This window comes from Thalassophryne amazonica, chromosome 10 (genome assembly GCF_902500255.1).
Source record: "Thalassophryne amazonica chromosome 10, fThaAma1.1, whole genome shotgun sequence".
NCBI lineage: Eukaryota > Metazoa > Chordata > Actinopteri > Batrachoidiformes > Batrachoididae > Thalassophryne > Thalassophryne amazonica.
This window is the reverse complement of record NC_047112.1, coordinates 8448138-8474805: the sequence shown is the minus strand read 5'-3', so window position 1 is coordinate 8474805 and position 26668 is coordinate 8448138. Positions and strand designations below refer to the sequence as shown.

Below are 26668 nucleotides of genomic sequence, written 5' to 3'. Positions count from 1 at the left end.
AACTTTGCAAAAACAATGTCGGACTCTGTAGTTTTCTCTGGGCCCCTCCCCAATCGGACCGGGAGTGACATGTTTAGCCGCATGTTCTCCTTGAATTGCTGGCTGTCTGAGTGGTGTCCAAAAAATGAGGTGGGCTTCATAGATAATTGGCAAAGCTTCTGGGGAAAACCTGGTCTTGTTAGGAGAGACGGCATCCATCCCACTTTGGATGGAGCAGCTCTCATTTCTAGAAATCTGGCCAATTTTCTTAAATCCTCCAAACCGTGACTATCCAGGGTTGGGACCAGGAAGCAGAGTTGTAGTCTTACACACCTCTCTGCAGCTTCTCTCCCCCTGCCATCCCCTCATTACCCCATCCCCATAGAGACGGTGCCTGCTCCCAGACTACCAATAACCAGCAAAAATCTATTTAAGCATAAAAATTCAAAAAGAAAAAATAATATAGCACCTTCAACTGCACCACAGACTAAAACAGTTAAATGTGGTCTATTAAACATTAGGTCTCTCTCTTCTAAGTCCCTGTTGGTAAATGATATAATAATTGATCAACATATTGATTTATTCTGCCTAACAGAAACCTGGTTACAGCAGGATGAATATGTTAGTTTAAATGAGTCAACACCCCCGAGTCACACTAACTGTCAGAATGCTCGTAGCACGGGCCGGGGCGGAGGATTAGCAGCAATCTTCCATTCCAGCTTATTAATTAATCAAAAACCCAGACAGAGCTTTAATTCATTTGAAAGCTTGTCTCTTAGTCTTGTCCATCCAAATTGGAAGTCCCAAAAACCAGTTTTATTTGTTATTATCTATCGTCCACCTGGTCGTTACTGTGAGTTTCTCTGTGAATTTTCAGACCTTTTGTCTGACTTAGTGCTTAGCTCAGATAAGATAATTATAGTGGGCGATTTTAACATCCACACAGATGCTGAGAATGACAGCCTCAACACTGCATTTAATCTATTATTAGACTCTATTGGCTTTGCTCAAAAAGTAAATGAGTCCACCCACCACTTTAATCATATCTTAGATCTTGTTCTGACTTATGGTATGGAAATAGAAGACTTAACAGTATTCCCTGAAAACTCCCTTCTGTCTGATCATTTCTTAATAACATTTACATTTACTCTGATGGACTACCCAGCAGTAGGGAATAAGTTTCATTACACTAGAAGTCTTTCAGAAAGCGCTGTAACTAGGTTTAAGGATATGATTCCTTCTTTATGTTCTCTAATGCCATATAACAACACAGTGCAGAGTAGCTACCTAAACTCTGTAAGGGAGATAGAGTATCTCGTCAATAGTTTTACATCCTCATTGAAGACAACTTTGGATGCTGTAGCTCCTCTGAAAAAGAGAGCTTTAAATCAGAAGTGTCTGACTCCGTGGTATAACTCACAAACTCGTAGCTTAAAGCAGATAACCCGTAAGTTGGAGAGGAAATGGCGTCTCACTAATTTAGAAGATCTTCACTTAGCCTGGAAAAAGAGTCTGTTGCTCTATAAAAAAAGCCCTCCGTAAAGCTAGGACATCTTTCTACTCATCACTAATTGAAGAAAATAAGAACAACCCCAGGTTTCTTTTCAGCACTGTAGCCAGGCTGACAAAGAGTCAGAGCTCTATTGAGCTGAGTATTCCATTAACTTTAACTAGTAATGACTTCATGACTTTCTTTGCTAACAAAATTTTAACTATTAGAGAAAAAATTACTCATAACCATCCCAAAGACGTATCGTTATCTTTGGCTGCTTTCAGTGATGCCGGTATTTGGTTAGACTCTTTCTCTCCGATTGTTCTGTCTGAGTTATTTTCATTAGTTACTTCATCCAAACCATCAACATGTTTATTAGACCCCATTCCTACCAGGCTGCTCAAGGAAGCCCTACCATTATTTAATGCTTCGATCTTAAATATGATCAATCTATCTTTGTTAGTTGGCTATGTACCACAGGCTTTTAAGGTGGCAGTAATTAAACCATTACTTAAAAAGCCATCACTTGACCCAGCTATCTTAGCTAATTATAGGCCAATCTCCAACCTTCCTTTTCTCTCAAAAATTCTTGAAAGGGTAGTTGTAAGACAGCTAACTGATCATCTGCAGAGGAATGGTCTATTTGAAGAGTTTCAGTCAGGTTTTAGAATTCATCATAGTACAGAAACAGCATTAGTGAAGGTTACAAATGATCTTCTTATGGCCTCGGACAGTGGACTCATCTCTGTGCTTGTTCTGTTAGACCTCAGTGCTGCTTTTGATACTGTTGACCATAAAATTTTATTACAGAGATTAGAGCATGCCATAGGTATTAAAGGCACTGCGCTGCGGTGGTTTGAATCATATTTGTCTAATAGATTACAATTTGTTCATGTAAATGGGGAATCTTCTTCACAGACTAAAGTTAATTATGGAGTTCCACAAGGTTCTGTGCTAGGACCAATTTTATTCACTTTATATATGCTTCCCTTAGGCAGTATTATTAGACGGTATTGCTTAAATTTTCATTGTTACGCAGATGATACCCAGCTTTATCTATCCATGAAGCCAGAGGACACACACCAATTAGCTAAACTGCAGGATTGTCTTACAGACATAAAGACATGGATGACCTCTAATTTCCTGCTTTTAAACTCAGATAAAACTGAAGTTATTGTACTTGGCCCCACAAATCTTAGAAACATGGTGTCTAACCAGATCCTTACTCTGGATGGCATTACCCTGACCTCTAGTAATACTGTGAGAAATCTTGGAGTCATTTTTGATCAGGATATGTCATTCAAAGCGCATATTAAACAAATATGTAGGACTGCTTTTTTGCATTTACGCAATATCTCTAAAATCAGAAAGGTCTTGTCTCAGAGTGATGCTGAAAAACTAATTCATGCATTTATTTCCTCTAAGCTGGACTATTGTAATTCATTATTATCAGGTTGTCCTAAAAGTTCCCTAAAAAGCCTTCAGTTAATTCAAAATGCTGCAGCTAGAGTACTGACGGGGACTAGAAGGAGAGAGCATATCTCACCCATATTGGCCTCTCTTCATTGGCTTCCTGTTAATTCTAGAATAGAATTTAAAATTCTTCTTCTTACTTATAAGGTTTTGAATAATCAGGTCCCATCTTATCTTAGGGACCTCGTAGTACCATATCACCCCAATAGAGCGCTTCGCTCTCAGACTGCAGGCTTACTTGTAGTTCCTAGGGTTTGTAAGAGTAGAATGGGAGGCAGAGCCTTCAGCTTTCAGGCTCCTCTCCTGTGGAACCAGCTCCCAATTCAGATCAGGGAGACAGACACCCTCTCTACTTTTAAGATTAGGCTTAAAACTTTCCTTTTTGCTAAAGCTTATAGTTAGGGCTGGATCAGGTGACCCTGAACCATCCCTTAGTTATGCTGCTATAGACGTAGACTGCTGGGGGGTTCCCATGATGCACTGTTTCTTTCTCTTTTTGCTCTGTATGCACCACTCTGCATTTAATCATTAGTGATCGATCTCTGCTCCCCTCCACAGCATGTCTTTTTCCTGGTTCTCTCCCTCAGCCTCAACCAGTCCCAGCAGAAGACTGCCCCTCCCTGAGCCTGGTTCTGCTGGAGGTTTCTTCCTGTTAAAAGGGAGTTTTTCCTTCCCACTGTAGCCAAGTGCTTGCTCACAGGGGGTCGTTTTGACCGTTGGGGTTTTACATAATTATTGTATGGCCTTGCCTTACAATCTAAAGCGCCTTGGGGCAACTGTTTGTTGTGATTTGGCGCTATATAAAAAAATTGATTGATTGATTGATTGATAACAATGAAAGGCAATCCCGTAATGCCGCAGAATATGCCCAAGGGGCGCTATATAAAGTGAGAAAAGCAAGGGGCCTAAAGCCCCTTTCACACCGGGGCTGCTCCCGGTTGCTTCCAGTTGCGCCGTGCGACGCCGCGTGGAAGCAACTCGGTGCCGAGACGATGCAGCTCGGCGCCACAACAGCGCGAGGGGCGCAAAGGAGGAAGCAAGTCGGGCGCCAAAAAATTAAACCTGTTTAATTTTTTTGGTGTCCTCTGCTCGACGCAGAAAGTAAGTGGTTCCAGCGCAAGCAGGGGCAAAGAGGCGTAACTCGGGGCAAAGAGGTGTTACCCGGCGTGACTCGAAGCCACATCCTCGAAAGACCGCGCTACTAGGCACCATTTCATGATCGCACATTGCTGCATTGTTCAGCTGTATATAAACATTGGATTGTGCGTGTAGTACACCGTTATTGATTTTTGTCAGATTTTTGTCCCGCTGGACTGTATTGTTTTGGAACTTTTATCCCGCCGGAGGCTGCTGCAGTATTTTTAACTCGCTGGAGTTTCCTCTGCTGCAGTTTTTTTTTGTTTTTTGTTTTTTTTTGCCTCCTTCTGTGTTCCTCTTCTTCTCTCAAGTGCTCTGATTCTGCCACAGCATCAACTAATGCTCTCAGGGCATTCAGATGCTGCAGAAGTGCAGCTTTTACATGAGGACTATAAAACGATATGATCTGTTTCTGCAAAAACAGTTCACTACTTCCAAGGGCAGTGAGGTGTGTGTACTGTGTTCCGAAAACAGACTGGATGAGAGGCAGAAAATGCGGCTATTTAAAGTTTAGAGTGAGGGGGAGCAACTGGCAGTACCTGGCAGCAAAACTCAGCAGCGCAACGAGACGTCATCGGGCGCAAGCCGACACAGTAATTAACCTGCAATTAACTCCAAACAGCACGGTTTTTCAGCGGCGTCATGGCGCAATAGGGAGCAACTGGGAGCAGCCCCGGTGTGAAAGGGGCTTAACACAGACCCCTGTGGAACCCCAAATTTCATTTTACCAAGGCCAGAAGTAGTGCTATTATACACAACACCATAAGAACGACTGGACAAGTATGACATCAGCCAAGCAAGAACACTTCCAGTAATCCCAAAGTAATTTTCCAGCCTATCAAGTAAAACACGATGATCCACAGTATCAAATGCAGCACTAAGATCCAAGAGCACTAAAACCATTGTGGTGTCCGAATCCATTGCACACAGAAGATCATTCACCACTCTGATAAGTGCTGTCTCTGTGGAGTGATGTTTTCTAAAAGCAGACTGAAGTGGCTAAAAAGATCATTCTCAGTAAAATGGTCTACAAGCTGCCATGAGACCACTTTTTCCAGAATTTTAGAACAAATGACAGATTTGATATCGGCCTGTAATTACTCAATACACCAGGGTCAAGACCAGATTTCTTAAGCAATGGTTTAATCACTGCAGATTTAAAACACCCAGGAACAGAACCAGAGCTTAATGAAAGATGAACAATTTCCAGCATAGTCGGCCCAAGAACGGGCCACAGGTCCTTAAACAATTTTGTTGGAATAGGATCAAATAGGCAGGTTGTGCTTTTGTAGACGTCACGAGCTTTGCTAGCGTGTCTAGTGAAATAGTATCAAATTCTGTAAATCGAGGTGTCACCTCATTATTAATGCCCACCTCCACAGCAGGGTGCAGAGATTGAGCCAAAGCATTTTTAGATATGCTCAATCTAATGTCTTCTATTTTCTTCTCAAAGTACTCCAAGAAGTCTTGAGCTATAAATGGAGAAGGACTAACAGGTGACCGACCATGGATAAGAAATGCTTTAGTATCAAACAAAAATTTTGAGTTGTGCTTATTTTTATTGATCAAATCCAAATAGTAAGCCCGCTTTGTAGTCCATAGTGCATGCTTATACTCTGCAACTGCATCATGCCATGCAGAGTGGAACACCTCTAATTTAGAGCTACGCCACTTCCGTTCCAGACCTCTAGCCTTCTGCCTGAGGTCCCGCAAGTAACCATTAAACCAAGGCGACTGCACTTTGGGAAGGCAAGGCCTTTATAAAGGAGGCGCAATCTCATCAAGTGTAGTTTTGAGTACCAAATTCAAACCATCCACCAGACTGTCCACTGATTGAGCATTCTGCAAAGTTGAAGCTAAAAGACCAGGCATGGCTTCAAGTTCAGTCCTAGTTGAAGGTTTAATGCATCGCCGCAGTAATAGGCTAGGTTGTTGCTCCACTAAACGCGGTAATGTAAATGTAAACTTAATAAGTGAATGGTCAGAGGCCACCGATGCAAGGTGTTGTATGGCTGGGGGTGCCTGGCTGCCTTTTGTTTCTGTCTTCTGTTCTGTCTTTTGTTTTTCCTTCCAAGTGGCTTGCGTTCAGGACTGAGTGGCTGTGTGGCTGAGCTATCAGGACCTCACCCTGATCAGCTGAGGCTGGTCATGTGCAGCTCATCAGGACTCACAGCTGTGGTGCATCTATATGGATTGGGGCATGGTTGCATTTAAGTCTGGAGTACACAGTGTGTATTTGCCAGAGACTCGACCTTGTGACCAGACGGGTGAGATCGTCGTCTAGAGAGCCATCTCATCATCATGGATGCAGAGACCACCAGGTTTGATGCCATGGTCTGTGAAAGAGGAGGGGGTGAGGTCTCACGTTCGTCAGCACACTTCCTGAGGTACTTTGGGTTTTGTGACTAACATTAGTACAGTAAATGTGGTGTCCCTCACACCTTATTATATTGAGCTGATATGTTAGTCGTTTAATCAGCTTCCACTGCAGTGGAGAATTGAACTGGGTGTTCCATGCCTGCAGGGTGGGAAGCTGATTAGTGATTAAGCCAGGAAGTGTTTGCTGTTTGTGTACACCTTTGAGTGGTCTCTCTGTGTGTGGAGTGTGGACTCACATGATGGTGTCTTCTTTCACAGACTCGGTTGGTCGCGGCCACCTGGGGGGTGTCGGCGGGGTCCTTGGGTCCGAACTGTTCTGGCTCCGGACCGTTTGTGCTGCTGGGAGCGCACCGCTATTCCACCACGCCAGACCGCGCACTTATTTGTTTGTAATTCTGCACATCACTGTTATGTGATTAAATTCAGTTATCCTTTGTACCGTGCTCTGCTTATTTTATGCTGGGTCTTACTTCAAACACTGGTCGGTCCCCCGCCTGCGTCCGACACATAACACAAGGGGCAATATACCAATATTCATGACAGCAACACCACGTACCAAAACCAAATCCAGGGTATTACCACTAATATGTGTTGAGCCCTGAATACACTGCTGAAATCCCAATGCATCTACGATCTCCATAAATGATTTACAGAGGGGATCAGAGGGCCGATTCATATGAATGTTAAAATCACCCATAATCAAGATATTATCAGCATTAGTTGACAAGTTAGAAATAAACTCACCAAATTCATCCAGGAATTCAGAATATGGGCCACGGGCTTATAAACAATGACAAAATAACATGACTGATGTCCATACTTCTGCCCCAAACAATATGTAACATCATGGGCAGAGCAGAGAATCAGATGGTCTAACGATCCATACCTGTGACCCCCAACAGTTACGAACGTAAAGCTAGACTTATAAATAAAAGCAATACCCCCGCCCTGCTTCATACCACGGGAAACATGACTAATTGAGTATGCCGGTGGGCACGCTTCATTCAGGGGAAGAACAACTGTAGGTTTAAGCCAGGTTTCACACAAACCAATCATATCCAAATGGTGATCCACAATTAAATCATTGATCAACACAGATTTTGAAGACAATGACCTAACATTTATAAGACCCAAACTAAGGACCTCGGCAGAGTTGACAATTAGACTATTTGGGTTTATGGGTGGTTCCAAAATAACATTTCTAAGATATCTAAAAATAGGTTTAGGCCTGACACAGTTCACATGGATCGCAGGCATCAGACATGAAATATTTAATACAGCAGGAACAACCAGCAGGCCATCCTCGACTCCAGTGTCATCCAATGTAGTAATAGGTACTAAATTTGAAAAACATATACCCCTGTAAATTCTACGAACACGTCTACAGGAGCAGGCCACAGTTTCAATCTGATAAATCTCCCTCCCGAAAAAACACTTTCAGCACCTTGGATTGTCCGCACTAAATTCCCCGCTAAACTAGTGGATCCCACACACACATTCATCCCATATTCTGTGACCTGCTGTATACTCCAAGTGTTACCCTCCCTGCAGAGCCCTATCTATATTCGCGGACAAGATGGCAGCTCCCTCTCTAGTAGGGTGAAAGCCATTTGGCATCAACAGATCACGCTGGCCCCAGAACGAAGGCCAGTTATCGACAAAACCAAAACTGTGTTGTGTACAAAACTGTGCCAGCCACTTATTTAATGATAACAGCCTGCTAAAAACCTCATCACCACCCTGTCAATTTTTTTCAAAATACTCCTTAGTCATTACTCTTTTGAAAAAATTGACTGGCCACTTGACTTTTCAATAGGCGGCCAGGTAGGGGTCAATTGAAGAATTACACAGGGGTCAAAATTAAAAATGCTCAAATCATTTTGAAAACTACACCACATTATTTGTCTGATCGTAAAGATTTCAAAAAAGGCATAGTTTGGACTATCTGTGACTGAATGATCAGGAGTTATGAGGTAAAAACAGCAAAAATGGTGACAAAAGTCAGCTTCAGTTTGTACAGGGGTCAAAAGTTAAATTTGCTCCAAAAGTATTTGGTCAGTTTTCTTGTTTGGGTTTTTTTGGGGGGGGGGGTGTACGTATTCAAAAAAAAGGACTTGAAATTAACCAAACAAGATGATTGTGTAGTGTAAACCTTTAGTTTTAATTCAAAGGGTTTCAGATTTTTTTTTTAGAAATTAATACTTTCAGAGGCCATATGTTCTTGGAGTATATATAAATTACAAATAATAGAAGCCAACAATTTCACAGCTAGTTCTCTCTGGACAAGTCTGGGAATTGATCCAAGAACCTTTACAAGAGCAATCAGAAAATTCTGACGTCCTGATATAATTCTGACGTATTATATACATAATAAAGTACAGTCAACAAGAATTTGTCATGAGATAGTTCATAGATTTTGTTCCAGAAAACAAAAACAGGATTAAAGTAACATTATTGTTTTGTGACCTAAAACGTGTCCCCGTTAAAGAAAACGATGAATAGATTAACGTTTTCTACATTATTATCTTTGCACTGTTTGTAAACTAAGAATGATATAGAAAGATGGACGTGGCCTCAAATATCAGCATTTTAATTTATCCTGGAGAGAAAAAACAGGGATGAAAATTTTCAAGTTGATTTTGTTTTTAATGATTTGTGAAAATAAATTTTGGACCTGATATGGACAAAGAGGCAGAATCAGGACATTTTAAAATATTTATTTTCAAATATCATGAATGAGGACATTCCATCAACAGAAAAGATTTTTATAAAACATTCATGAAATTTTGCAACCCAGTCATACAGAATGTTGTGATTCAGCAGCACAAAATATACATTAATCTACTGGTTCGTCATATTGTCACAAAAAGTGCCAAATTTTCGTCACTGGCAGCGCAAATTCATTCTAATTCATACCGTGATGGCTACATGTAATTAAAAGTGCAGTGGGGGGGGGTTCGGGGGGAGTTAGGGTTAGGTGAAGGAGTAGGGCTAGGTTATGGTTAAGGTTAGGGTTGGGGGTAGGAGTAGGGTTAGTAATAGTGAGCTAAAAAAAAAGTCACAAAAATTTGAATAATTTCATGACGGGAGCACAAAAAAAAAAAATGTGAGACTGGGCTGAAATTTTGACATTTGTTAAAGCAGACTTGAAGGCATGAAAAGAATAATTAAGAAAATGTTATTTTAAAACAACAAAATTTGGAAAAAAGTGGGTGGAGCCATCAAATTTTACAAAGTAAGATTTTTAAATATTGGTAAAGTAGTATTTGATCTGCTATGGCGACCCCTAACGGGAACAGCCAAAAGACAAAGAAGAAGAACTGCAGGAATATTGATGAATTAAGAGATTTGTTCCTGTTAATAAAAACATGATAAAGGAGAAATTAAAACGTGGTGTCGGTCTCGCTCCAAACCAGGATTCATTCTTTGGCGTCCTGCAGATGAAAAAACTGATCCGGGTCAAGATCTCCTCCAGAGTCGCAGGAGGAACCAAAAGACAAAACCTGAGGAAGGAAAGGAGACATGATGCACACATGGACTGATTTTTATATTTATTCAGGGTCCAGGTGTTACAGTTTAAACCTGACAAACCTTCATGCACCTCATCCCGCAGCAGCAACATTATTTATTATAACGTATAAAAATAAAAAGACCAAACTTCCAAATAAGATTTAAACATGGCTACAGCAGACAGACGTCCAGGACGTGGGGATGGAACGGGACATCTGCCGGGGTGGGGTACCGTAAAGACAGAGCCAGGGCGTGGCTCCTTGTTGTGCGGCTTCCAAACCTGTTACAAATCTTTTTACGAATGCATCACAAAATATTTCATTAATCAGGGCGGCACAGCGGATTAGTGGTTAGCACTGTTGCCTCACAGCCAGAAAGTTCCAGGTTCGCTTCCGACCTGGTCCAGTCTGTATGGAGTTTGCATGTTTTCCGCACGTTTTCAGTTCTCCACTGTGGAGATGCCGCGCAACACCGTGCGTGCATGCTGGATGACATGCTCATCAGAAAAGAGGCATTTATGGTACATTATTTAATTAAAACTTAAAAAATCTTTCTAACATCTTTCTGTGTAAATATCTCATGTTACAATGTGGAGACCTGTGACTTATAGACAGCCTATTTATGTACAATTTCTTTTTAAAATTGGTGGGTGCGGATTATATTCAGGTGCACTCTATAGTCCAGAAATTACAGTAAGTGGTCGTTAATAAACACAACTCATCAGTTAATCAGGATATGAATATGGTATTGTTTCCAATACTTCAGATTACTAGATTTAGTTGTAACATGCCACACTATGCAGAGTTTTCTATGAGGTGAGCACATTACCGGTTTGATTTGAACTTTATGGAGACATAAATCTCTTAGACCCATAGGTGAAAATGTGTTTATCCACACCATGCTGGCATACATCTGGTATCATCACCACCACCACCACCACCAATCTCTTCCTGCTCCTGTACCACCTCCATGGCAGTGGAAGCCTCACTGACACTGTCCAACTCCGACACTACCTGCTGACCCGCAGGCGCCCCTGCCAGGCCGGCCCCCACAGCAAACATCTCTGAAATTTTCTGCACATAGCAGCATCAGTCACAAGAGCTGTTTTTTCTTTTCCCTCAGTTTTTCTGCACCACCTTTCCAAGTTATCTTGTTTGTGACTCCCTTTTGTTTTTTCCATTCTACTGTATTGTCTCTCTCTCTCTCTCTCTCTCTCTCTCTCTCTCTCTCTCTCTCTCTCTCTCTCTCTCATCATGATTGCTCATCATTAAATGTGATTGGACAAGAGGGGTCTAGAACATGCGTGGGTGGAACACCCGGACCTCTGTAGCCTATCATAGGGCCACAACTGGGTCATGATATTCTTTTGACAGACAAGTCACTGGGCCTATGCTGTATCTGCAGGCTGCAGCTGAGCTCTGTGGGTGTGTGCATGTCTCTCACCGTGGGTTGAGAGAATTACCATGGCAAGGCGCAGTAAAAAAAAAAAAAAAAAAAAAAAAAACGGGCAGCCATCGGCCCATTATTGATCAGCCCACCAGGAAAGATCCCTGTACTCCCAATGGATAATCCACCCATGTATTCATGACAAAAGTGTGATTTGTGTGTGTGTGTGTGTGTGTGTGTGTGTGTGTGTGTGTGTGTGTGTGTGTGTGTGTGTGTGTGTGTGTGTGTGTGTGTGTGTGTGTGTGTGTGTATAAGTCACACTGGAGTATAAGTCACAGGACCTTACAAACTTATGAAGAAAAAAACCATAACAAAAAGCAAAATGCAACTCATCTTTGGAAAATACAGTAAACATCTCAAAAAGAAACATTACAAAGTACAAACTAAATCAAAACGCACACAATTGATTGAATGATTGTGTCATTATGAGTAACATGGAAAAAAGAGCCTTAAATTGCTTTTAAGTCAGTCATTTGTTTTTGTTTGCTCAGATTTGGCACAACACAGATTGACATACAAATGAAACCAAAGTGGTGCTCAGTGGCACCAAAAGTGGTTCCCTTGTGTTTACGAGCTCCCCACCAAACAAAAACTTATTTTTAATGCAATTTAGCACCATTTACGTTGCGTGTGCATGGGAGTTTTTTCAGCACAAGTTTTACTCCGGATGTCCTTCCTGATTGAACTCCAGTCGTAGCGTCGTAGCGCAGCCGAGTATGCAGTCGGCTTCCGCATCGCGGCAGTGAGGTCCGGCTGGAATAACGTTGCGCTCCGCGCCGCCTTTGTAAATGGACTGTCCCCGGTCCTCAAGGAGCACCTACTGGCCAAGGAGGAACCGCGGGAATTTGACGGGCTGATCGATTTGGTTATACGTTTAGACAACCGTTTAAGCGAGCATCGTCGGGAGCAGGCCGGGAGGCATGACCGGGCACGAGTCGTCCCTCCCCCTTCCGGTTCCGACAAGGTGACGTCGTCCCCACGCTTCACTGCCAGAGAGCTCCGTGTGGCTACAGCTCCCCCTGCTGAGGAGGCTAGGGACACGAGTAGGGCCAAATTAAAGTCAAACATCAGACAAAGGAGGCTGGCCCACGGGGAGTGTTTCGTCTGCGGCTCTTGCGAGCACATGCAGAAGGACTGCCCTAAAACGGTCAAACTACAACGCCCGTCCTTAGAAACTGGGCTAAGGGTGGGTCATAACACGCACGCGGGAAAACCCCGCAAATCTGCACGAATCCCAGTAACAATCCTTTGTGGGGATTTAACCCTTCATGCCCCAGCACTGATAGACACAGGGTCTGAAGGGAATCTGCTGGACAGCAGATGGGTAAAGGAAGTAGGGCTCCCTCTGGTGGCTCTGCCGGCACCATTGCAGGTGCGAGCACTAGATGGCACCCTGCTTCCATTAATCACACATCAGACACAACCAGTGACTTTGGTTGTGTCTGGGAATCACAGGGAGGAGATAGTGTTCCATGTAACACCTTCTACCTCCCGAGTGATTTTGGGCTTTCCATGGATGGTGAAGCACAATCCCCGGATTGATTGGCCGTCTGGGGTTGTGACGCAGTGGAGCGAAACCTGCCACCAGGAGTGCTTAGGATCCTCGGTTCCTCCCGGCACTACGGCTAATGAGGAGGTCAAAGTTCCCCCCAATCTATCGGCGGTGCCAAAGGAGCACCACGATCTTGCTGACGTTTTCAGCAAAGATCTGGCACTCACTCTTCCCCCGCACCGACCGTATGATTGTGCCATCGATTTGGTCCCGGGCGCTGAGTACCCGTCCAGCAGGCTGTACAACCTCTCACGTCCGGAACGCGAATCAATGGAGACCTACATCCGGGACTCCTTAGCTGCCGGGCTGATCCGGAACTCCACCTCCCCGATGGGTGCTGGTTTCTTTTTTGTGGGCAAGAAAGACGGCGGACTCCGTCCATGCATTGATTACAGAGGGCTGAACGAGATCACGGTTCGCAACCGATACCCGTTACCTCTGTTAGATTCAGTGTTCACGCCCCTGCATGGAGCCCAAATTTTCACAAAATTGGATCTTAGAAACACGTACCACCTGGTTCGGATCCGGAAGGGAGACGAATGGAAGACGGCATTCAACACCCCGTTAGGTCATTTTGAGTACCTGGTCATGCCATTCGGCCTCACTAACGCCCCCGCGACGTTCCAAGCTTTGGTAAATGACGTCTTGCGGGACTTCCTGCATTGGTTCGTCTTCGTATATCTGGACGATATACTCATCTTTTCCCCGGACCCTGAGACCCATGTCCAGCATGTACGTCAGGTCCTACAGCGGTTGTTGGAGAACCGGCTGTTTGTGAAGGGCGAGAAGTGCGAGTTCCACCGCACTTCTTTGTCCTTCCTGGGGTTCATCATCTCCTCCAACTCCGTCGCCTCTGATCCGGCTAAGGTTGCGGCGGTGAGAGATTGGCCCCAACCAACAAGCCGCAGGAAACTACAGCAGTTCCTAGGCTTTGCAAATTTCTACAGGAGGTTCATTAAAGGTTACAGTCAGGTAGTTAGCCCCCTGACTGCCCTGACCTCCACCAAGGTCCCCTTCGCCTGGTCGGATCGGTGCGAAGCCGCGTTCCAGGAGTTGAAACGCCGGTTCTCGACTGCACCAGTTCTGGTGCAGCCTGATCCTGATCGCCAGTACATAGTAGAGGTGGACGCCTCTGACTCAGGGATAGGAGCCGTGCTGTCCCAGAGCGTGGAGGCTGATAAAGTCCTCCATCCTTGTGCCTTTTATTCCCGCAGGTTGACCCCAGCTGAACGGAACTATGACGTCGGCAATCGGGAACTTCTTGCGGTGAAGGAGGCTCTTGAAGAGTGGAGACACCTGCTGGAGGGGGCATCGTTGCCCTTCACGGTTTTCACTGACCATCGGAACCTGGAGTACATCTGGACCGCCAAGCGGCTGAACCCCAGGCAAGCCCGCTGGTCTCTGTTCTTCGGGCGCTTTGACTTCCAGATCACATATCGCCCCGGGACCAAGAACCAAAAACCAGATGCATTGTCCCGGGTACACGAAGAAGAAGCCAAAGCGGGGCTGTCGAACCCCACCGAGACCATCATCCCCGAGTCCACTGTCGTGGCCACCCTCACCTGGGACGTGGAGAAGACCGTCCGGGAGGCCCTGACAAGGAGCCCGGACCCGGGGACTGGCCCCAAGAACAGACTGTACGTCCCACCAGAGGCAAGAGCTGCCGTATTGGACTTCTGTCACGGGTCCAAGCTCTCCTGTCATCCCGGAGTGCGTAGGACCGTGGCAGTAGTCCAGCAGCGCTTCTGGTGGGCGTCCCTGGAAACCGACGTCCGGGACTACGTCCAGGCCTGTACCATCTGCGCCAGGGGCAAGGCAGACCATCGGAGGACGACGGGACTCCTCCAGCCCCTGCCGGTGCCTCATCGCCCCTGGTCTCACATCGGCCTGGACTTCATCACGGGCCTCCCGCCGTCCCAGGGCAACACCGTTATTCTCACGATAGTGGACCGGTTCTCCAAGGCGGCCCACTTCGTGGCCCTCCCGAAGCTCCCGACAGCCCAGGAGACGGCAGACCTTCTGGTCCACCACGTCATGCGGCTGCATGGGATACCATCGGACATTGTATCAGATCGTGGTCCCCAGTTCTCTTCGCAGGTGTGGAAGAGTTTCTGTAAGGAGCTGGGGGCCACCGTGAGTCTCTCGTCCGGGTACCACCCCCAGACCAACGGCCAGGCAGAGCGGGCTAACCAGGAGTTGGAACAGGCCCTTCGCTGCGTCACCTCCGCGCACCCGGCAGCCTGGAGTCACCATCTGGCCTGGATCGAGTATGCCCATAACAGCCAAGTCTCGTCTGCTACCGGCCTCTCCCCTTTTGAGGCATGTTTGGGGTTCCAGCCCCCATTGTTCCCGCTGGTGGAGGGAGAGGTCGGTGTGCCCTCGGTCCAGGCCCACCTCAGGAGGTGCCGCCGGGTGTGACGGACCGCCCGCTCTGCCCTGTTAAAAGCCCGGACGAGGGCCAAGACCCATGCGGACCGCCGACGTTCCCCGGCCCCAACATACCAGCCCGGGCAGGAGGTGTGGCTCTCGACCAAGGACATCCCTTTGTGTGTCGACTCCCCAAAACTAAAGGACAGATTCATCGGACCCTTTCGTATCCTCAAGATCATCAACCCGGCCGCAGTGAAGCTTCAACTCCCGGCTTCACTGCGGATTCACCCTGTCTTTCATGTTTCCCGTCTCAAACCACACCACACCTCGCCCCTCTGTACTCCGGGACCTACGCCGCCTCCTGCCCGGCTCATTGACGGGGAGCCTGCCTGGACAGTCCGCAGGCTCCTGGACGTCCGTCGTAAGGGCCGGGGTTTCCAATATCTGGTGGACTGGGAGGGGTATGGACCTGAAGAACGCTCCTGGGTGAAGAGGAGCTTCATCCTGGACCCGGCCCTCCTGGCCGAATTCTACACAAGACATCCGGACAAGCCTGGTCGGACGCCAGGAGGTGCCCGTTGAGGGGGGGGTCCTGTTGTGTGGGCCGCTGAAGAGGAGGTACTGCTGGCCCACCACCACCAGAGGGTGCCCTGCTTGGAGTGCGGGCTCCAAGCACGAGAGGGCGCCAGACCCAGAAGAAGTGACAGCTGTCACTCATCCTCTGCACCAGCTGTCACTCGTTATCATCACTACCATAAAAGCCGGACTGCAACTCCACCTCCCCGCCGAGAAATCGACTACCAGAACCAAGGTAATTTCTCTGCTGACTAATACGCTGTCTAACTTTGTTCTGTGTGCAGTCGCATTCCTGTGAAGACCCAGAAGAGGGACAAACAGGAGCTGCACGAGTGTGTGTGATTTGGAGGTGGAGGTGCTCCCTCCTAACGGTATCTGGACTATAGATTACTGAGTGTGCGGACTCACACTCACACATCATATTTCTGCTTTCTGCCAGCAGTACCAGGGTCGACAGTCGAAGACAGAGGCCACCTGGGGACTCGAGACTTGGCGGCTCCGATGTTCTTCAGGCCGTTGGTGGTGGAAGCCGTGTGGGACGCGGCTTCTCTCTCGTCGGGCGTCTTCTATCTTCGAGCCTGCCCACACTTCACCTGGTGTTTATTGACTGTGAAATTAAGACACGTTTCGTTGTGTAATATCACAACATTAAATTGTTACCTTTTGGCTTACTCATTGTCCGTTCATTTGCGCCCCCTGTTGTGGGTCCGTGTTACGACACCTTCCCAACATTATTATTTATATCAGTGACTATATTATGCTGTCATTCCATAACTGAGTGGAATCTCATTGCCCAGTTGCAATGAATTAGACCCACCCGGAGTTCACCAGTTTTGTGTTGTTTTCTGGAGGTTTTTTTTGTTGTTGTTGTTCTGTCACTGTGCAAATAAGCATTTTAAAGAATTCCAACAACATATATATTAACTCACACATACTCACCCCCCCCCCCCCCCCCCAACAACAACAACAAAAACTAACTGACTAACAAAAGATAACTTTAAAAATCTGAAGTTACCCTGCTGACTGGACACAAGTGCAAATTTGGAATTTCTTACTGACACTACAACTACACCAGCAATGACAAAAAGCAAGCCAGCACAGAGGCTAATCACCTTTAGGTGGCGCTATTCTCTTCTATTCATTCCTTGGCTGTGGAAAAACATTTATTTACTCACCAAATTAAAAGAACATATAACCACCATAAATTCATTAAAACCACGTGAGCTTTTATACATTAGATCAATTGAAAAGAAAACAGTCAGTTTTTGAGAACTGTCTACTCCATGCAGATTTACCATAGAGTGTCATACTGTCTGTATTTCTTTGTAATTGATGTAAATAAAGTTTGAAACATATTCAGTGGCAGCTTCACCATCAGAGAGCCTCGTCCACAAACTACCACAAAAGACTCCAAGCTGTCATTGATGTTAAAGGGGGCAACACAGTATTAAGAAGAGGGGTATGTAAACTTTTGATCAGGGTCATTTGGGTAGTTTTCTTGTCATTTTGATTTAAAAAGAGGAAACAGTTGTTTGACAATAAATGGCTTCACCCAACCACTAACCATAAGTGGAAAAAAAAAATCTTTGTGTTATAATTCATATTCTCTTAAAAATGGCCAAAACAGAAAAAATTCTGCCAGGGTATGTAAACGTTTGAGCACAACTGTATATTCAATTGAATACACCACAAAGACAAGATATTTAAGGTTCAAACTGGTAAATTTTATTGTTTTTGTGCAAATATTTGCTCATTTGAAATGGAAGCCGGAAACACGGTGGCTTAGTGGTTAGCACTGTTGCCTCACGGCGAGAAGATCATGGGTTCAGTTCCCACCTGTGGCCTTTCTGTGTGGAGTTTGCATGTCCTCTCCATGTTTGCATGGGTTGCCTCCGGGTGCACCGTTTTCCTCCTACATCCAAAGACATGCAGGTTAGGTGGATTGGGATCTTTAAAAAAAAACTGTCCATAGGTGTGCGAGTGGGTGTGAATGTGTTTGTTTGTCTGTTTGTGGCCCTGTGACAGACTGGCATCCTGTCCTGGGTGTACCCAGCCTCACGCTCTATTACTGCTGGGATAGGCTCCAGCCCCCCGAGACCCTTGATTGGACTAAGCAGTTGAAGATGAGTGTGCGTGAGTGAAATGGATGCCTGCAACACGTTTCAAAACAGTAGAATGGGAAAGTTGATGAATGCTCAAAGCACACCTGTTTGGAACATTCCACAGGTGAACAGGTTAATTGGAAACAGGTGAGTGTCATGTAAAAGGCGCATCCCCTAAAGGCTCAGCCATTCACAAGTGGATCACCATTTTGTGAACAACTGCATGAAAAAAATAGTCCAACAGTGTAAGAACAATGTTTCTCAATGTTCAATTGCAAGGAATTTAGAGATTCTATCATCTACAGTCCATAACATAATCAGAAGATTCAGAGAATCAAGAATTTTCTACACGTAAGCGGCAAGGCCGAAAACCAACATTGAATGCCCGTGACCTTCGATCTCTCAGGTGGCACTGCATTAAAAACCGACATAATTGTGTAAAGGATCTTACCGCGTGGGCTCAGGAACACTTCAGAAAACTGTTGTCAGTTAGCATAGTTTGTCGCTACATCTACAAGTGCTGACCGGAGACCCTGGACTGTTGAACAACTGAAGTCATACATCAAGCAAGAACGGGAAAGAATTCCACCTACAAAGCTTCAACAATTAGTGTCCTCAGTTCCCAAACGCTTATTGAGTGTTGTTAGAATGAAAGGTGATGTAACACAGTAGTAAACATACCATTGTCCCAGCTTTTTTGAAACATATTGCAGGCATCCATTTCAAAATGCGCAAATATTTGCACAAAAACAATAAAGTTTATCAGTTTGAACATTAAATATCTTGTCTTTGTGGTGTATTCAATTGAATATAGGTTGAAGAGGATTTGCAAATCATTGTATTCTGTTTTTATTTACATTTTACACAACGTCCCAACTTCACTGGAATTGGGGTTGTACTTTGTGGTAATCTCTCAGTGACAAGGAAGATCATCTCTGGATTGATTCCCGGATGGGATGGTGGAGGTGACTGAACAGGCACAGTCTTAACACGCATGGTTTCTTACACATGCTCCTTGTGGTTGCTGCGAGAAGCTTCTGCCGGTCAGGATCTTGCTCTCTGTCCTCTGTGTTGTTTGTCCACAATTTTTTCGAAGACTTCCACTCCCTTGTGGATCATTGCTCGCCAGTTGGCTCAGTCCCTCGCTTGTTCTTCCCAGGTCTTCCAATTGATGGAGCAGCTCTTGAGGTTGTGCTTCAGGAGGTCCTTGTAGGGCTTCTTCTGCCCTCCTCTGGAGCCTTTCCTTCACTCAGCTGGAAGAAAATCTGTTTGAGAAGTCGGCTGTCATCCATCCTAATGATGTGACCCACCCACCGAAACTGGGTCTTTATGATGATACACTCGATGCTCTGGAGCTTGGCTTCAGCCAGGATGCTGATGTTGGTATTGTAGTCTTCCCACTGCATGTGGAAAATGCTCCTCAAGCAGCATCTTCCGGTGGCAGCGGTAGGTGGTCCACCTCTCGGATCCTTACATGCAGGGCTGGCATGATGACAGCTTTGTAGATTAGGATTTTTGTCTTGTGGTGGTCTCTGTCTTTGAAGACATGGGTGTGAAGCTGGCTGAAGGCAGTTGATGCACACTTGAGTTGGTGTTGGAGCTCACCATCAATGTCGGCATTTGATGACACATGGCTGTCTAGGTATGAAAAATGGGCCACATTCATGCAGGACCTGTCTGTGCACTTTTACAGCAGGAAGCTTTGGATTGACCATGTTGGGTGAAAGCTGATACAGGACCTGTGTTTTCTTCAGGTTGATGTGAAGCCCAAGCTTGGTGTAGGCTTCACAAAAGGTTTCAAGGACTTTCTGAAGACCTTCTTCCATAAAGGATGACGTGCGGCAGTCATCGGCATACTGGAAGTCCAGGAATGAAGTGGTGGTGTGATGATTTTTGTTTTTGTTTCTCTGCTTAACCCTACCCAATCCTGTCTGCACCGACCCCCATGGCCCCATCTGCAGGTGGTGAACACACAGGACGACGGGCCCACGTCGCTCTTTCGGGCTGAGCCCAACCGGGCCCTGTGGGCTAAGGCCCGACCACCAGGTGCTCGCGCGCCAGCCCTAATCCCCAGGCCTGGCTCCAGGGTGGGGCCCCGGCTCTGGCATACCGGGTGACGTCACTCGGGAGGAGCTCGGAGTCGAGCTGCTGCTCCTCCACGTCGAAAGGAGACTGAGGAGGCTCGGGCATCTTTTCCAGATGCCCCCTGGATGCCTCGCTGGAGAGGTGTTCCGGGCACGTCCCATTGAGAGGAGGCCCGGGGAAGACCCAGGACACGCTGGAGGAACTACGTCTCTCGGTTGGCTTGGGAATGCCTCGGGGTTCCCCCGGAGGAGGTGGGGGAGGTGTGTGTGGATCGGGAGGTCTGGGCAGCTTTGCTTGAGCTGTTGCTTCTGCGACCCCGACTCCGGATAAAGCGGAAGAAAATGGATGGATGGATGCTTAACCCTAAACATGGCAGGCTTATCAGCCTCCAAAGGTCAAAACGCCCTGCTTGTTTTCCTCCTGAAGAATCTCTACAGCTTTGGTGAACCATTCGGCAGCCCCTCTTATCTTTCTGCCCTCCCCTACAGTCTGATGTTGTCAAGGCAATGCCAGACATTATGCACACACTGACAGAAACTGATACAAACTCATCTGACTGATACAAACTCATCTCATCTGCACACATGACGCACGTACTCCCCCCCACCACCCCCTGCCTCTGCCCTGCCACTCCTCCCCCCTTCAGAGGCCGCACAGCTCTGCAGCTGCAGCGGCCTTCACCTCCCCCAAGTTTGGAGGCTCGGCTCGCTGCTGTGGCCACCTACACCCTCATTGCCTCAATTCGGACGACGGACTGTTTCAAAGTTTAGCGTACATAAACAATCAAATGTACGAGTATATGTTCGGTTGTTTTAATTCTGATGTGTGCCATTATTATGTTCAACTGATAATAATTGTGGATTAATTGCTGTATTTTTGTCTGAGGTAATCGGGTGGGAAGAATGAATTGCCCTTTTAGGGACCAATGAAGGTGTTTGAATCTTGAATTGAATCTTGAATTTTCTTCTTGGATCTCAGTCGGCTCAGTTTGAAGAGTTTTCTATTAGGTCTGTACATGATGTTAATTAATGCTGGCACCTTGTCTTTGATCACGTGGACGACTGTTGCTACAACCATGATGAAGTGCGTGGAGGTGATGACACAGTCCTGCTTTACTCCTGGTTGAACATTGAAGGCTTCAGTTTTTGTGACATTCAACAGGAACCAAGGACAGACGTGTATACACAACTGGGAACATGTTTGTTGGTAATAAGCTTCTGGTTTTATTCATGACAGTGCAGTCATTTACATCTTATTAAATGGACACTTGCACAGGGTTTTAGAGTAATAACACTGGACACTTAGCGTCGGTACAGAGAGAAATACAATTTGATTTAATTAATTACACAACGGCTCGGCCAACAACAAGACCTTTGCATAGAAATCCAAACCCAGTGCCACTATATGCTGGGTGGAGAGACGTTTGAGTCTGTGAGGACATTTAAAGGGACTTCCAGGTACACAATATTCATTTACACATAAAGTCACAACATCTCAGACCTGAAGTCCATTATTCTTCTTCTGTTATGTTCTTTATTCTAACAGGATCCACATCCGGCTGATAAATAAGAGATTATATACAATGACAAATTAGACAACGTGGGGTCGGTGAGGTCGCTACAGAGGAGAGAGGCGTTATAGGAGAAGACATGCAGGGGATCGCGGCTCCTTTTGGCAGATCCAGGATCAGATGTTCCACATCTGATGATTAGAGCCAGATTATGGAACCTGATTCTGGCTTTGTGGGTTTGATGTGAGTCAGGAAATCTGGCGGAGATGCGGCGCTGGCAGGAGAAAGCGCATTGCTAATTTTATGAGATTAGCCCTTGTTTTTGTGTGTGTTTTTTGGACACCCCTGTGAAGCTGACATCCAGGGGGCGCTGTGGGTGACATTTGCTGTAATTGTGACGTTGAAGGTAGCGTAGAGTATTTTCTGAGCCCTTTGAAGTGTTAAGACCTTCTAGGTGCTGTTTGGTGAGGATTTGATTGAAAGTGTTTGTGCTCTCATAGATAAAACATGAAGGTCATGATAGGCACACCTGCCACCAGGGGGCAGAATTCACCCACAACACTCGATTTGTAACAATTGTCATTTTCTATCCCGCAGACATTACAAAAAAATCCATTTAATGAGTCGCAGCTTCTGTTTGGATGTCATTAATAGATTTCGCTCTTCCAGTTGCGAGAAAACAGTTTGACCTCACATATTTGTCTGAATACACGAAAAATAATCAAAGTCAAAGGCACGGACATGAGATTTTCTTTTTGCTACCTATGCCCTTCTGCCGCACATTCCATCCTGATGTTGATTAACCTGAGTTTTCTTCTGCCTTTACTCCTGTTGTTCTTACCAGAGCCTGAAATGCATTAAAAGTGAATATGGTGAAAATCACACTTATTTTGAGTGCATTTGGATTCATTTCAAACCACCTCAACATGTCAGTTTACTACAATTAATTATTATTTTTTTTGCATTTATCTGTGGTACAACAACCATGTGTTATTGTTAAAAATAGTGCACCAATCCAATATTTTGGATCGTATCAGTCCAATAATAATCCAAATTAAAAATATTTATTCATCGGCAAGTTCTTTTAAGGCAGGGGAAAAGGTATCGGAATGGTATCAGTATCAGTATAAGCACATACTGATGAAGTATCAGTACTGCATCTGATATGAAAAAGCAATATTGTGCCATCCCTTGTTTAAAATGGACAAAGTATAAATTATATTTTACTTTTTTTTTTTTTTTTTTAACAGAGAAATGTATTTTTCCCTCCAGTAATGTGGCTGTTTTTGATTCTTATCCCCATGAAAATATGTGACTTTCTTAAAAATGTTCACATGCTGCAACAACTCTAATTCTAATTGTTTCCTCTGTAAAATATCAGAAAATGATATAAAATGCTCCTTACAAACAATAACTTCCCAAAACAAGGTGACGTCTAAAAATGGTCACTTTGGTTTAATCAAATGTACAAAGCTTCACAAGATTATATAAAAAGGGGAAATCAATCAAATTTTGACATTTCTCATTCAAAATTTAACAACTGCATTTTTACCTTTTACCCTCTACAGGATATGAGATGGAGGTTGGGGATATGAGTAACCAGTCTACTACTAGGGAGCTTTGCACCCCCCCAGGACTAAACCAAACCAACTTTTTTAGGTTCCTTAGATGACCCAAAAACACAATCAGGATGTTCCCAAAAATACAGAGATCCAATGATAAGGGTCTATTGGCAGCCATTTTGGATGCCATTTTGAATCTTAAACCCATGAATGAATTTAGTTTAGGCACAGATGAGTTTGCTGTGACCTGCAATGGTCTTCCCATGGAATCTCTGAGATATTTAAGTTGTTTATACATATGTTGTTTAATCTCTTAAACCCTAGAGTCCCCAAATGTGGGGACTTGCCCTGTTTTGGAACATTTGAACATTCATAACTAACCAGTGTTGACACCAACATACACTTATTATACATCAAAATGTCAAGCGAAGTCTCCTCTACAAAAGTATCCACTTCAATCACATATCAGCTACCCACAGCTGAAATGCCAGGCAATTAAAGACATAAATTGCAATTCATTTTTTGGGAAAAAAACCATAATTTACTCCTACCAAGTATTATTTACTTTCAACTTTTTTGCATCCACAACATCCCCTAGGACCTGTCTTTTAGCTGATCCAAACTTTTGCATTTTTGACCTTGTACAAGCTGAAAAATAAATCATAATGTATGGGTATGTGATTTGGTGAAATACGCTCTAGGGCTTAAGAGATTAAAGGTGTTTTAGTGAAAAACCCTATTTTGGTGGCCATCTTGGACACCATCTTGGATACCTGGCTTGAGACCAGTTGTTATTTTTGGGAACATCCTGATTGTGTTTTGGGGTCATCTAAGAAACCTAAAAAAGTTGGTTTGGTTTAGTCCTGGGGGGAGGTGCAAAGGTAGTGGTCGTAGCTCCCCGAGTATTTGTGCATTTTGTGGACTCTGAAATGGTGTACAGCTGGATCCCTTGAGATGTCCAGTAGGGGCGCTGCAGGAGTAGGTGGTCCCGAAACTGCTGCAACGTGTGATTGTGTCTCTATATGACCAATGATGAGCTGTGCTGGCATTCTTGGAATTACTTCAGGTCTATTCCTGGTGGGTGTTGGACCCCACCAGGGCTGCCCCTTGTCACCAGTACTGGTCATGATGTCCATGGACCGGATTTCAAGGCATAGTCAGGAACCAGAGGGATTCCAGTTTGGGAACCACTGAATGTCATCTCGGCTTTTTGCAGATGATGTGATTCTGTTGGTTTGAGGCCAAGTGTGAAGCAAGTAGGATGATGATCAGCACCTCCAAATCTGAGACCATCGTCCTCTGTTGGAAAAGGATTGTCTCCTCTGGGTCAGGGGAGCATTCCTGCTCCAAGTGGAGGAGGTCGAGTATCTCGGGATCTTGTTCACAAGCGGGGGTAAACTGCAGTGTGAGATCAGTAGATAGATTGGGCGATATGTGATGTTTTATGGACACTGTACCGGATTGTCATGGTGCAGAAAGAGCTGTGCCAGAAGGCAAGACTCTTGATTTATGCTCCTCTACTCACCTATGGTCATGTCCAAGACATATACAGTGACTTGGAAATGTTCATGTGTTCATCCCCTGACTTGTCTCAATAAAACTGGCAGTAAAAGTGATGATTTAATCCTTATATTAACAATAAAATGCACCTGTAACAACTTTTTTGGACTGTGTCGCAGGCCTTAAATGCAGGAATGGATATATATTAAGAAATGGAATGAAGTTGACCAAAGAAAACATGAACTATTTTGGGGTCACGCTGTTTGAAACAGAAGTCATCTCTGCATGTTTATTTTTTAATTCCCATTTTCCATATTTCCCAACATTTTTGGATTTGGAGTTGTATTTCCAAGACTGACTTGTTGCTGAACACAGAACAGGTTGGGTCGAGTTTCTTTAGCTGCTGTAACAATCTGAATAGTTTTGATTGTGCTAAAAGTTGTATCTGAGGTTGAGTTATTCCTAAAAATATACTTTAGCTCAGAAAACATCAGACACAATAAGACTGTTCCAATAGGCTGCACGTCAGCGTGAATGTTTCACCCATGTCACATACTTGCAGGAATACTCGATAAGAAATTAAGCACATTTTTTGGACACTAATTAATAGTTTTGCCCTGGAATAAACATTTGTGAAACTTTCAGAATATTAGAGAAGAAGCCCTCAGCATAGTTAACTATACGTAAAATTGGATTTCAAAAATGCTTTTTTTTAATGTTTAGACTCTGTATCAAAGGTGAGAATTTTTTTCTTTAATTGTGGTGGCCAAGTGGTTAGTGCGCTTGGTTTCAATTCAATTAAATTTATTTTCATTTATATAGCGCCAAATCACACAAAGCTGCCTCAAGGCACTTCACACAAGTAAGGTCTAACCTTACCAACCCCCAGAGCAAGAACACAGGCGACAGTGGGAAGGTATAGAATAAAATAAACAGGTTGTGCTTTTGTAGACATTACAAGTTTGATCAGCATGCCTAGTGAGATACTCTCAAATTCTGCAAATCAAGGTAATACCTCAGTAATGGTGCCCACCTCAATAGCAGGGTGTAGTGGCTGGGTTAAGGCATGCTGCGATATGTTTAGCATAATGTCATCTATTTTCTTCTTGAAGTGAGAAATCTTGTGCTGTAAAAGGAGAGCGACTCACAGGTGGTTTTTTGAATAAGTGTTTCCACCGTGTCGAACAAGAACTTCTAGTTATGCTTGTTTTTGTTGATCAAATCCGAAAGCATCATGCCACGCGAGGTGGAATACTTCTAATTTTGAATTATGCCATTTCCATTCTAGACCTCTCGCCTTATGCTTGAGGTCACGTAAGTACATTGAACCAAGGTGACTGTGTTTTGGGGGGGCGCGGTTTTAACAAAGATCATCATGTCGAGTGTAGTTTTGAGCACTGAGTTTAAACTATCCACAAGTCTGTCTACTGATTGGGTATTTTCCAAATGTGAAGCCAAGACATCAGGCAGTCTAGCTTCGAGTTCAGTTGTAGTTGAGGATATGATGTGTCTCCACAGTGATAAATAAGGTTGTTGTTCCACTAAACACGGCAGCAAAACTGTAAACCTAATAAGTGAGTAATCAGACACCACCGATGCAAGAGGCATGATGTCAATATTTGTGAGAACAATACCACATGCGAAAAGAAAATCCAGGGTATTTCCACTAATGTGCATTGAGTCCTGAATGCAGTGCTGGAATCCTAATGCATCCACAATTTCCATAAATGATTTGCAGAGGGGATCAGAAGGCTTATTTATATGAATGTTGAAGTCACCAAAAATCAGAATGTTATCTGCACTCATTGACAAGTTAGAGATGAACGCACCAAATTCATCTAAGAATTCAGTGTATGGGCCAGGAGGCCTATATACAATGACAAAATAATATGGCTGATTTTTATTCTTGTGTCTTTGGCAATACATAGCATCAAGGTAGAGCAGAGAATCAGATGTTCAAACGAGTTATATTTTTGACCCCCAACAGCTAATAAA

The 26668-nt window shown here is 44.6% G+C and overlaps 1 long non-coding RNA gene across 1 annotated transcript; it reads right to left on the bottom strand.

Moving 5' to 3' along the window:
- Positions 1-499: 499 nt before the first annotated feature.
- Positions 500-19223, bottom strand: LOC117518293. The gene is made up of 4 exons (XR_004562935.1): positions 19121-19223; positions 14097-14098; positions 2039-2049; positions 500-511 (listed from the first exon to the last, which is right to left on the bottom strand). It is a non-coding gene; the product is annotated as an uncharacterized LOC117518293 (long non-coding RNA).
- Positions 19224-26668: the final 7445 nt, after the last annotated feature.